Source organism: Physella acuta, unplaced genomic scaffold (genome assembly GCF_028476545.2).
Source record: "Physella acuta isolate Inbredline_101_S28 unplaced genomic scaffold, ASM2847654v3 ptg000175l, whole genome shotgun sequence".
NCBI classification, from domain to species: domain Eukaryota; kingdom Metazoa; phylum Mollusca; class Gastropoda; family Physidae; genus Physella; species Physella acuta.
This window is the reverse complement of record NW_026731694.1, coordinates 756,535-767,213: the sequence shown is the minus strand read 5'-3', so window position 1 is coordinate 767,213 and position 10,679 is coordinate 756,535. Positions and strand designations below refer to the sequence as shown.

General features: G+C 36.0%; 1 protein-coding gene across 3 annotated transcripts in view; it reads right to left on the bottom strand.

Moving 5' to 3' along the window:
* Positions 1 to 10,422, bottom strand: part of LOC131936330 (glutamine synthetase) — a 50,900-nt gene extending 40,478 nt beyond the window's left edge. Inside the window, exons 1-2 of one of the 3 annotated variants that reach the window (XM_059293262.1) lie at positions 10,309 to 10,422; positions 550 to 707 (exon numbers count right to left, since the gene is read on the bottom strand). The gene's annotated coding sequence lies outside the window, so the exon portion shown is untranslated. Of the gene's footprint in view, positions 1 to 549; positions 711 to 10,078 lie in introns of all 3 variants that reach the window. The other 2 variants (XM_059293260.1, XM_059293261.1) reach the window with 2 other exon arrangements.
* Positions 10,423 to 10,679: the final 257 nt, after the last annotated feature.

Below are 10,679 nucleotides of genomic sequence, written 5' to 3'. Positions count from 1 at the left end.
GAGTCTGTGATAGAAATCGTAACTCTAATTTCTGACTTGCCGAATATTCGACATATTGTCTGCCGGTTAAAACACATAAAATAATCTCTAACCCACAATCTCTAACCAATGTCTGTTTCTCATCTGTTTCATTGATCTACCAACCCGTGTATTTTAGCAATTAACGTGCTGGTTTTACCTACCCTATTTCCGTGTTCTCTTAAATTATTTTTAAACAAAAACTGTACACCTTTGCTTCTCCCCATCAATACATTATGTTAAATTTGCCGTACATTATTACGGGAATAGTTTAAGAGTTAATTTGCTGTTCATATTATGAAAGTAGTGGTAATTATTAGTGAAGATAAACGTACAAGTAAGCCGTCCTTTGACCATACCCATTAGTAAATGCCACACCTTACAGATTAAACAATACCAGCTTTTATTGTATACCCCATCCACCCCAGACGTGACCCTGTATCTTGTTACACACTATAACCTGCCCTCCCTGTGACCTACTACACACGCCCCCACCCCCCAACATCCCATTTACACAGGTAACCCACCTACCTGGGCAGATTGTGTGCGATGATCCAGTCCCTCGAGGGATGCCAGTTCCAAGTTTACCTCCCTTCTAGTGCGGGCCGCTGACTGGGGGAGACAACTGTGTTGCAGAACTCGAGTTTTTCTTCCTTCTTCTCACCATTCACCCTTGCTGTCACTGAGCCCTGCTGATACAACAGAAACCGTTACCAAAAAATAGTTAAAAGTGCTACAATAGACAATAGCAACAATAGAACTACATCAAGGTATAAAATCCTTTTTCCCTAGACCCTGTTGATACAACAGAAACCGTTACCAAAAAATGTTAAAAATGCTACAATAGACAATAGCAACAATAGAACTACATCAAGGTATAAAATCCTTTTTCCCTAGACCCTGTTGATACAACAGAAACCGTTACCAAAAAATAGTTAAAAATGCTACAATAGACAATAGCAACAATAGAACTACATCAAGGTATAAAATCCTTTTTCCCTAGACCCTGTTGATACAACAGAAACCGTTACCAAAAAATAGTTAAAAGTGCTACAATAGACAATAGCAACAATAGAACTACCTCAGGCTATAAAATCCTTTTTCCCTAGACCCTGTTGATACAACAGAAACCGTTACCAAAAAATAGTTAAAAATGCTACAATAGACAATAGCAACAATAGAACTACATCAAGGTATAAAATCCTTTTTCCCTAGACCCTGTTGATACAACAGAAACCGTTACCAAAAAATGTTAAAAATGCTACAATAGACAATAGCAACAATAGAACTACCTCAGGCTATAAAATCCTTTTTCCCTAGACCCTGTTGATACAACAGAAACCGTTACCAAAAAATAGTTAAAAATGCTACAATAGACAATAGCAACAATAGAACTACATCAAGGTATAAAATCCTTTTTCCCTAGACCCTGTTGATACAACAGAAACCGTTACCAAAAAATAGTTAAAAATGCTACAATAAACAATAGCAACAATAGAACTACATCAAGGTATAAAATACTTTTTCCCTAGACCCAGTTGATACAACAGAAACCGTTACCAAAAAATAGTTAAAAATGCTACAATAAACAATAGCAACAATCGAACTACGGTAGGCTATAAATTTTTACTTTCTCAAATATACGAAGTATAATGAAAGTATTGTAATCGTGCAAAAAAAAATAGAGATTTTTACAAATCTCGACGTTTTACACCTCACTGATACGGAAAAACATAATTTTGCAATCTTGTCCGTATGTCTGTGTGCGTGTCTCTCTGTCTGTGTATAAACACGATTACTTGAGTACCGTTACAGCTAGGTTGATGAAATTTCATATAAAGGTATTTTATCAAAATCGTAGATCCGTATCAACTTTTGAGCGATTTCCGACAACCGGAAGTGGTACTTTTTCTACTTTGAATTTTTCAAAAGCCTATAACTTGAGTACTATTTCAGATAGATAAATAAAATTTCAAATGTAAGTAAAAAATCTAATTCTCTACCTTCTATCAAATTTTGAGTAATTTCCGTTAACCGGAAGTACTAATTTACGCTATTTCCGATTTCTCAAAAAACGCATGTAAATTTATAAAGAACTAATAATATTGCGCACTATTATGCGCTTTTTGCTTTGGCGTTCACTTGGTGCGCAATTCTTTTTTCTACTAGATTTTATTCTATTTTTAAAAGTTTAAGTAAACAAAAATCATGTCTATATTCCGAGTTGCCATCCTACGTAGTGTTATATTAGAATACTAGCCGTCCCGGCCAGGCCCTGCTCTGGCTTCTGTGAAAAACCCTTCTGTTAAAGACCATCACCTGTGTGTTTAGTAATCATCATAAACCCGGCATTGCCCACCCAAACCACAACCAACCAAAACCAAAACAACAAAACGCAAACATAACGCTAACACAATTACAAATACAAACGAAAACAAAAACTTACAACAAACCAACCACAACCACAAACACCAATACGAACACAAAGAAAAAAGCAAACGAAAACAAACCAAATCCAAACACAAAACCAACCACAAACACAAACCCAAAGAAAAAAACAAACGAAAAAGCAAACGAAAACAAACCAAATACAAACGCAAAACCAACCACAAACCCAAAGAAAAAAAACACAAAAGAAAAAACAAACGAAAACAAACCAAATCCAAACGCAAAACCAACCTCAAACACAAATACAAACACAAACCCAATGAAAATAAAACACAAACGAAAACGAAAAAAGAAAGAACAAAAACGAACCAAATCAAAACGCAACCACTAACGCAAACCCAACCTAAACACAAAGAAAACACTAACGCGAATATAAACGCAAAGTGCTCACGGGGCTGAATCGCCTACTTCAGCTTAATAAACGACTATAGTACCCCAACTTATTCATAGTCTTTTGCACTCACTTTAATGAACGTAGGCGCGAAACCGAACACGGGAGGCCCGGGACCCCAAAAAGCACCCTGTCTGGGCGCCAAAGGACGCACCATGACGTCACCGCCTGATTGAACTTAGTAAACGCCTATAGTGCATAACTTATTTATAGTCTTTTGAACTCACGCGAACATAGATACCATAGCGTACACCGGAAGGCCCGGGGCGCCAAATAGCACCCTGTCGGGGTGCCGGAGGACGCCCGGATTTGATTCACTTAAAGACTATAGTAACCTTTCTTATCCATAGTCTATCGCACTGTTTAAAACAAAATTATGCAGCATAGCGCTCACATGATAGCCCAGGGTGCCAAATCGAACCGTGCAGGGGCGCCGGCGGACGCGCCTGTTTCAATTTAGTGAACAAAAATGATAATACTCCAAGCTTATCCGTAAATGGAAAGAAATAAACGTATATGATTTGTAGGACCTGGCTTATTAAATGTTATTGATTTTAAAAAAAAATAATAATTATTGAACAGTATGTTCAGTGTATAGAATAAATAAAAGGCAGTGTTAAAAATACCTAACGACATTGCACTTAATCAATCCCCGCTAATTATGTAATTATTTTTTTTTCTTAACACCAAAAACAAAGTAATAAAATGTAAATTCTTTCTTCTTAAGAATTTTTTTTATTAAAGGGAAGTAACTGTGCAGTCAATACATTTCCGACACAATTTTAGAAATTTTATAAACGTCGATACACTTTTTAAAAATTTTATGTCGCGTTCATAATTGAAAATTATTCTTCTAAGTAAATAGAATGAAAATTGTTTTTAAAGACTTTCAGTGGTAATTTTTCGACTCGTAAATTTAGACTTTGAGCACGATAAAAAATCTAACACTTAAATCCGTAGAAGTGTCAACGACAAACTTTTTTGTTTTTTGCCACACGTTACAGAACTGAGCTTTATATATTAGATTCGAGAAAGTTTAGGGGAGATCACTCCCGGTTTATTTTTTTTTCCCTAGACCCTGATGATTCAACAGAAATTGTTACCAAAAAAATAATTAAAAGTGCTACAATAACAGAACTACATAACGCTACAAAACCTGTTGTTACTAAACATTCTGATACGCTAAATAAAATTGTAATTAGACGTTTTGTATTAGATCCATGTAAAAGTAAACCATCTTAATGAATGAAAGTAGGCTACATGTAAGAAAGAAGTATTTCTTTAGTAAATCTGTATCAGTCCTCACAAGCCGATGATGAAAACTGTAATACTAAAGCGAACACGCAAGGCAAACTGACGCTGTAAATTTCATGTCTGAGGCGGAAAAAAAATTCTGTTACGCTGAAATTAACAAAAACTTTAAAGTGCTACAGATAGAAAAAAACAAACACTTAAAGCTGTTACAACATAGACAAATGTTCTATTAAAGTTTTAAAAAATGCAACGAAAGATACTAGAAAAACATATAAATGTACAATAGTCAACAAATACTTTCTTCACAATAAATAAATACAAAACTGAACACGCTGAATCACCACAATCCAACAGTTAATCTAATGATCCACAGATAATCTAACATCAGCTTTAAAAGTGCTGGAGCAGACATACATCAAGACAGAAAATAGCTGTAAGGTGCAACATCAGGCTTAACAATCTGACACACTCACCCCTACCCTCTCTACGTGACGTACTGATAGAACAATGTAACTTTCTCGATACAGTCGGTATAGAAGACCTCACCGACTATAGCAAAAGCGGTAAAATAGATACTTTACAAATTCGAATACCTAAGGAAGTACAATACCTGAAGTCAAATTTCTATAATAGCTTATCGATACAACACCAGTATCGATTAAGCTGGTACTTTGTCAGAAAAAGAAATCGAATACGACAGACAATCTATATATAGAAATGAAAATGATACAATAAATATCGTATCGTCTCAGAGTCCACCTAGCTCTTTTGGGTACCTGGCTCATGTTAGGGATACCAAGGCGGGTGGACTTAGTACTGACCACACTATTCCCATGTATGCCGAGGTCATTAAAATAGATAAACTCTACTTCATCTGCCCGTGTGTCTCGGTCACTAACATGAAAAGCTGAGGATGAGAAATGTTGTACTGCAACAATAGTGATAAAAGCGTTCTCTTGACTAAGCAATAAACGGGATATATTTTAACAAAAAATTTAGTCACAGTAAAGGCCATTTGTTGAATTTATAAAGTGATAAAAGCGTTCTCTTGACTAAGCAATAAACGGGATATATTTTAACAAAAAATTTAGTCGCAGTAAAGGCCATTTGTTGAATGTATATAAAACGGGATGGACTCAAAAGGATTTTATAAATTTTGTCTCGTTTTTCAGGGGGGCGGACACTGGTAAGAGGGGAGGGACATAACCAGACCCCCCCCCCCCCCCGAAGAGATGCCTGGAAGAAAATCTAACGATAAAAATAGTGTAGTGTCTAATTTCAACGCTATTGTTTTAGCACTGAGTACACACAGTCGGAATAAGTAGAAATCTATAACAGATTACCGAAAGAAAACAAGTAATTATAGCTTTATAAATCAGTACAGAGAGAATAATTAGAACTTTAAAGTGACGATAGGCACAAACGTATACATATTAAATGTAGAAACCTGATGATTTAACAGACTAATTTCAAGGTATGTTGATTCATTCACTCTATTTTGGTGTTAATATAGCATAGAAAATGGATTATAAAGATGGCAAAGAGGTATATAAAAATTACACCAATCCATTCGTCTCTCATATCCTTTTTTTTTAAGGCATTCTATAGATTTCCGGGTTTATCACTTTGCCAGTGATGTGTGATAAGTTTTCAAAATTATTTAAGCAGAACCACCACTATGTTTGTAAGTAATATCGTGTGGTCAGAAGTTTGTATAAAAGCATCAGAGGAGGGGGGGGTTAAAAGGATGGAAGTTAGAACCTTCTTTTAGAAGCAGAAAATAATCCTTTTACCCATTTTCGGTCATTTCCTATACATAATAAAAACAACCGCCAATATGAAATATTTTGTTAACGTTATTACGCGGAGGGGGGGGGGGGACACACTATTTTGTTTATTTACCGAAATTTTTAAATACAACAAATTCACCAAATCTTAAGAAGTACTATAACAGAACATAAAAAATCAATAAGTTTTTACTGTCGTATATGTTTATAACACACTATGTAATATTTTTTTTAAATTAAAAACTTTTGTTTTAAGCATTACGGGCCGATGTCATTTAAATAGCCTTTGTGATATAAAAAGTCTCAGGGACGTGGCGGATAATGCTCCACCAATCAAACGTATCGATCCACTAGGTGGAAAAAAACTGAAATCGGGTTAGACATTAAACCAAGACGAGGGGTTAAAAGTAGAATATCCTCATTAGACCTGATGACCCATTGGGCAGATGAAGTAGAGTTCATATGTTTCATGACCTATGCATATAGAGTGTAGGTGTGGTCAGCACATTGCCTTTACTTTCCCTAACATGAGTTAGGTACAAGTCAAAGCTGCGTGGACTCTTGAATGAGCCACTGACTTGAACTCGGATTTGAACTCGAGATTTCCGTAATAGCAGCCGAGTGCTCTACCATTTAGGCCACGCCAATGGTAGCATCTATTCATATATTTATAAACAAACTGTTTTCAAACGGAATATAATTGCACTATCTCGAAGACACTCAGAAATTATTTTAGGTAATTAGGAGATAATTAGAGTAATTACATGGTTTTATAACTGTTGGTTGTCAGACTCGCCGGTGCAAGTGTACGCTGTAATGGTGTTTTGACTGACGGCACTGATTGAGCTTGTTAATTAGACGAACCTGCCAAGTCTGCGCGAGTTAGTGCTCTAGTTCAAGGTCTGTGACGTCACGTATGTGTGAAGATAAGCTACAAATGCAACAACATCGGTCTAGTTGGTTCTACAACGACATTGGTCTAGTTGGTACTACAACGACATCGGTCTAGTTGGTTCTACAACGACATTGGTCTAGTTGGTACTACAACAACATCGGTCTAGTTGGTTCTACAACAACATCGGTCTAGTTGGTTCTACAACGACATCGGTCTAGTTGGTTCTACAACAACATATGTCTAGTTGGTACCACAGAAGCTAGGTCTAGGTTATACCAAACACAACAAAATTACAACAAAATTGGCCTAGTTTGTACCACTTTAAATAAAACAAGCTAGGCCTAGGTTGTACCAAATACAAAAAGCTACGCCTTTTTTGTACTACTTTATTTATATATACAACAAGCTATGCCTAATTGTACTACTTCATATTCGACAAGATAGGTCTAGGTTGTACTACTTCAAATACAATAAGCTGTGATAGATTTTACTACTTGAAACACAACAAGCTAGGCCTAGATTGTACCAAATGCAACAAGCTAGGCCTAGGCTATACTACTACAAATACAATAAGCTAGGCCTAGGTTGTGTAAGCGTTGTAACTTGTGTAAGCGGGGCTGTTTTCTTAGGGTGTGAGGCCATAGTTGAAAAACTGTGATTCAGTGGAGCCGCACTCAGCTTTCTAATGAATGATTTCTTTTGTTGTAACTAAGTATGAAAATATTGCCTCATTTGTTGTTGCATGAAATAGGAATACTTCATTTTATCTCTTATTTTATAATAACATGGGAGAGTTTGAGGAAACGGAATATGTATATGTGGTCAGCATTATTTACAGTAGCCTTTACCTCTAGTGTGGTCAGCATTATTAACAGTCACCCCACGTTATTTTCCCATCAGAGCTGTGCGAATGCAGGGACGTGCTGGCAGACTGGAGTCCGGATTGAGATCCGAACTCAACCGTTTGGAATCAGCACTCGAGAGTTCTACCACCCGACCACGTCTTTCTTTGACGAATGTAATGGAATGCTACGAATACTTTTAGCAAACAACATTACTCCCTATAGGGTATGAGTAACCTTTTAATGAAATATGGTTGGTGTAAATGGTGCTCTAAACAAACTACTGTATTTTCCTATGGACCAGCTGTTCAATAAAATTTTGTTAAGTCTCCATTAGCAGGTTAAAAGAAAAATAATTTGTTTTTGTACTGAAGGCGTTGTTATATGCTTTTTAAAACTCCACATTTTGGGGGGGGGGGGGGGGGTTACTTACAGTGGGTTTAGCAGCGATTTTGAAATAATTGAATAAAATGTTTGAAGCACTAAAATAGAAATCCTAACGATCAGTCGTCAAAGAAGAATTGTAAAAAATAAACAGATGAAAAAGTGTGATACGTGCTTTAAGTCAAATTTCAAATTTTTAGAAACAGGTTTGTAGCTTGGATAAAGTAAGCCATGTTCTCAAATATCAGTCCGTGGTCTCAGAAAATTGTGCGAATCCACACACATCATTTACGTGTAGTTTTATCACTGTAAGGATCGAATTTCATCGATTTCAGGCAGAAATAAATGTTACCAAATGTTTATTATAAAATATAAAGCAAATATTACCACGATTCGCTGAATTTTCAATAAGTAAGTTTCCTGTCTACATTGTAAACAATGTGTTAAATTTACTTTTAAGTAGATTAAAACTAGCTTAGAATTTTGTAATTATGAATTGTTTTTTTAGGTGTGTGAGTGAGTGTGTGAGTGAGTGTGTGGGTGTGGGGGGGGGGGTACTGACTTTTCATATTCGTACCACTGTAACAGCGTTATTACTGTGTTACTAGAAGGTTGGCAATCAAAATGTTTTGTTTAGGGTTTCGCCATTCGATGCAAGTGTGCGCTATAAGTTAATATACTCAGAAACACGTAGAAACATTATTTAGAGTTGCTGGATTGCTTACAGACGATTGTAAACACCAAATATGCTTTTCTGTTTGTGGACATACATTTGTACATTTCTTTGCTATTATTATTATTCACAAATGGACATTAGTGAGTTGATGAGAATCTTTCCATAATTTTTGTTGAGAACTTGAAATTAATTGTTTGCGTTTAAGGATACATTTCTATTTATTTTCATCGAGCCTAAATTATAACTTGTAAGTTTCACTTTTGTAAGACAAACATTGATTGGCTGTACAGTAACTCCAGTTTGGAGGAATTTTTAGGCAAAACTTTGCCGATAAAATTTTAAAATTAAATTATACTTTCTTAAACCATGTGGCCCTGTTAAGCCATGTTTATGTAAATTTTCGGTGACAAAATGTAAACAAACACATTGTTTTTGCCAATTAAAAAAGAATTTAGTTAATTAACGAAATTACTAAATACATCAAATACATCATATCTTTAGTAAAGCCGTACAACAAAACTGTCAGATTGTTATAAACATATTTATTTAAATAACAATGTAGATGAATTTTATTATAAACGTATGTATTGACGCACATACATTCAGAAACTCTTCCAGAAAAATCCCCCGAAAATATCTCTAATCCTCTTTACCATCTTTATTAGCTAAACTAATCTAAAATCTCCTTTAGTAAACCGCTACCCACCTTCCCCCTTCGTTAATTAACATTTATGATTACCGAATCGACCGATCAGCTAATTTTCAGATAACTTTCCACAACAGGCGAACAGGCTCTGCGCCATGTAAGATAACCCATCTGAAACCGTACACTAACTCTGCCTAATTTTTTTTTTATAATTATCTCCCGGCGAAGAAAAAAAAATCCCCGTCTGAAAACCGTTGCTTGAAAACTAAGGTGAAACCTGAGTTCAATACGCACACGCTTCGAGCAAACGTAGTCTATTTTTAGACACAGACGCCTCGGATTATAGATAGAACAAACAGGTTACTTCCTGTCTAGCCCACTCATTACGTAGACAAACCGCACGTGGCTAGTGGCAACCATTTTTCTTTACTACCAAACACCAACCGGTACACTCCAGTAGGAACAGTACCTACTCGGCCTAAAGAGTATGGTCAAGCCAAATTTAACCGCTTTTGTTTAGTTTTAGAGGCTGTGAATCATCTGACCTAGTTATACTTTTGACCTACATATTAAAAAGTTTAAAAAGGTATGGTAGTTAAAAATCTAGTATGAGAAAAAATAACCAACAATAAGATATGCACTCTTACTCATACTGATATAACTTGTTAACTTATAATTACTGGAAATAATTAATTATGAATAAAAAGAAAACAGCCAAAGTTAATAAAATTATTTACTTATCATGTTAAGACGAAGCAGACGCTGCTCAGCACATCCGTTGTTTATTTAGAGAAATAAATACACACGTCGAACACGGAAGGATGAGTAAATCCAAACAGAACTCACGCTTTAAAACCGGGCAGAGAATTTAATCCTACACCGCGATACTGGTTGGGCCTAGATCTAGAACAAACAAAGCTATCGTGAAATAAACGGTTGGAGTTTTAGAACGAGGCTAAATACTCACTCCGACTGATGCAACGGTCGGTTCGGTACCAATCGCCTCCACTTCTATTCTATCGCGTACCTAACAATGGAGAGGCAGGCTCGACTTTGTTAGAATCTATTTTTGAAAAAAAAAAAATTGTGAGAATGAATGGTGGTAATGGGAAAAAAAGGGGGTAAAGGGGGATTACAAGTAAAGTTGGTACCGGAACGTAACAAGGCATGGCTCTTGGCTACCCCCAGGGGCGTGGAATCGCTTATCAGGTGGAGGGTTGGTAGATGTACATTGTGGTCGTGTTCTCCAGCCCTTCGATATTTATTTTGTTTCGCTGCCTGACATTTCGGTACAGTGGGTTACATTTTGTCGTGTGAAAGTTTTGAAATGTCTCGCTA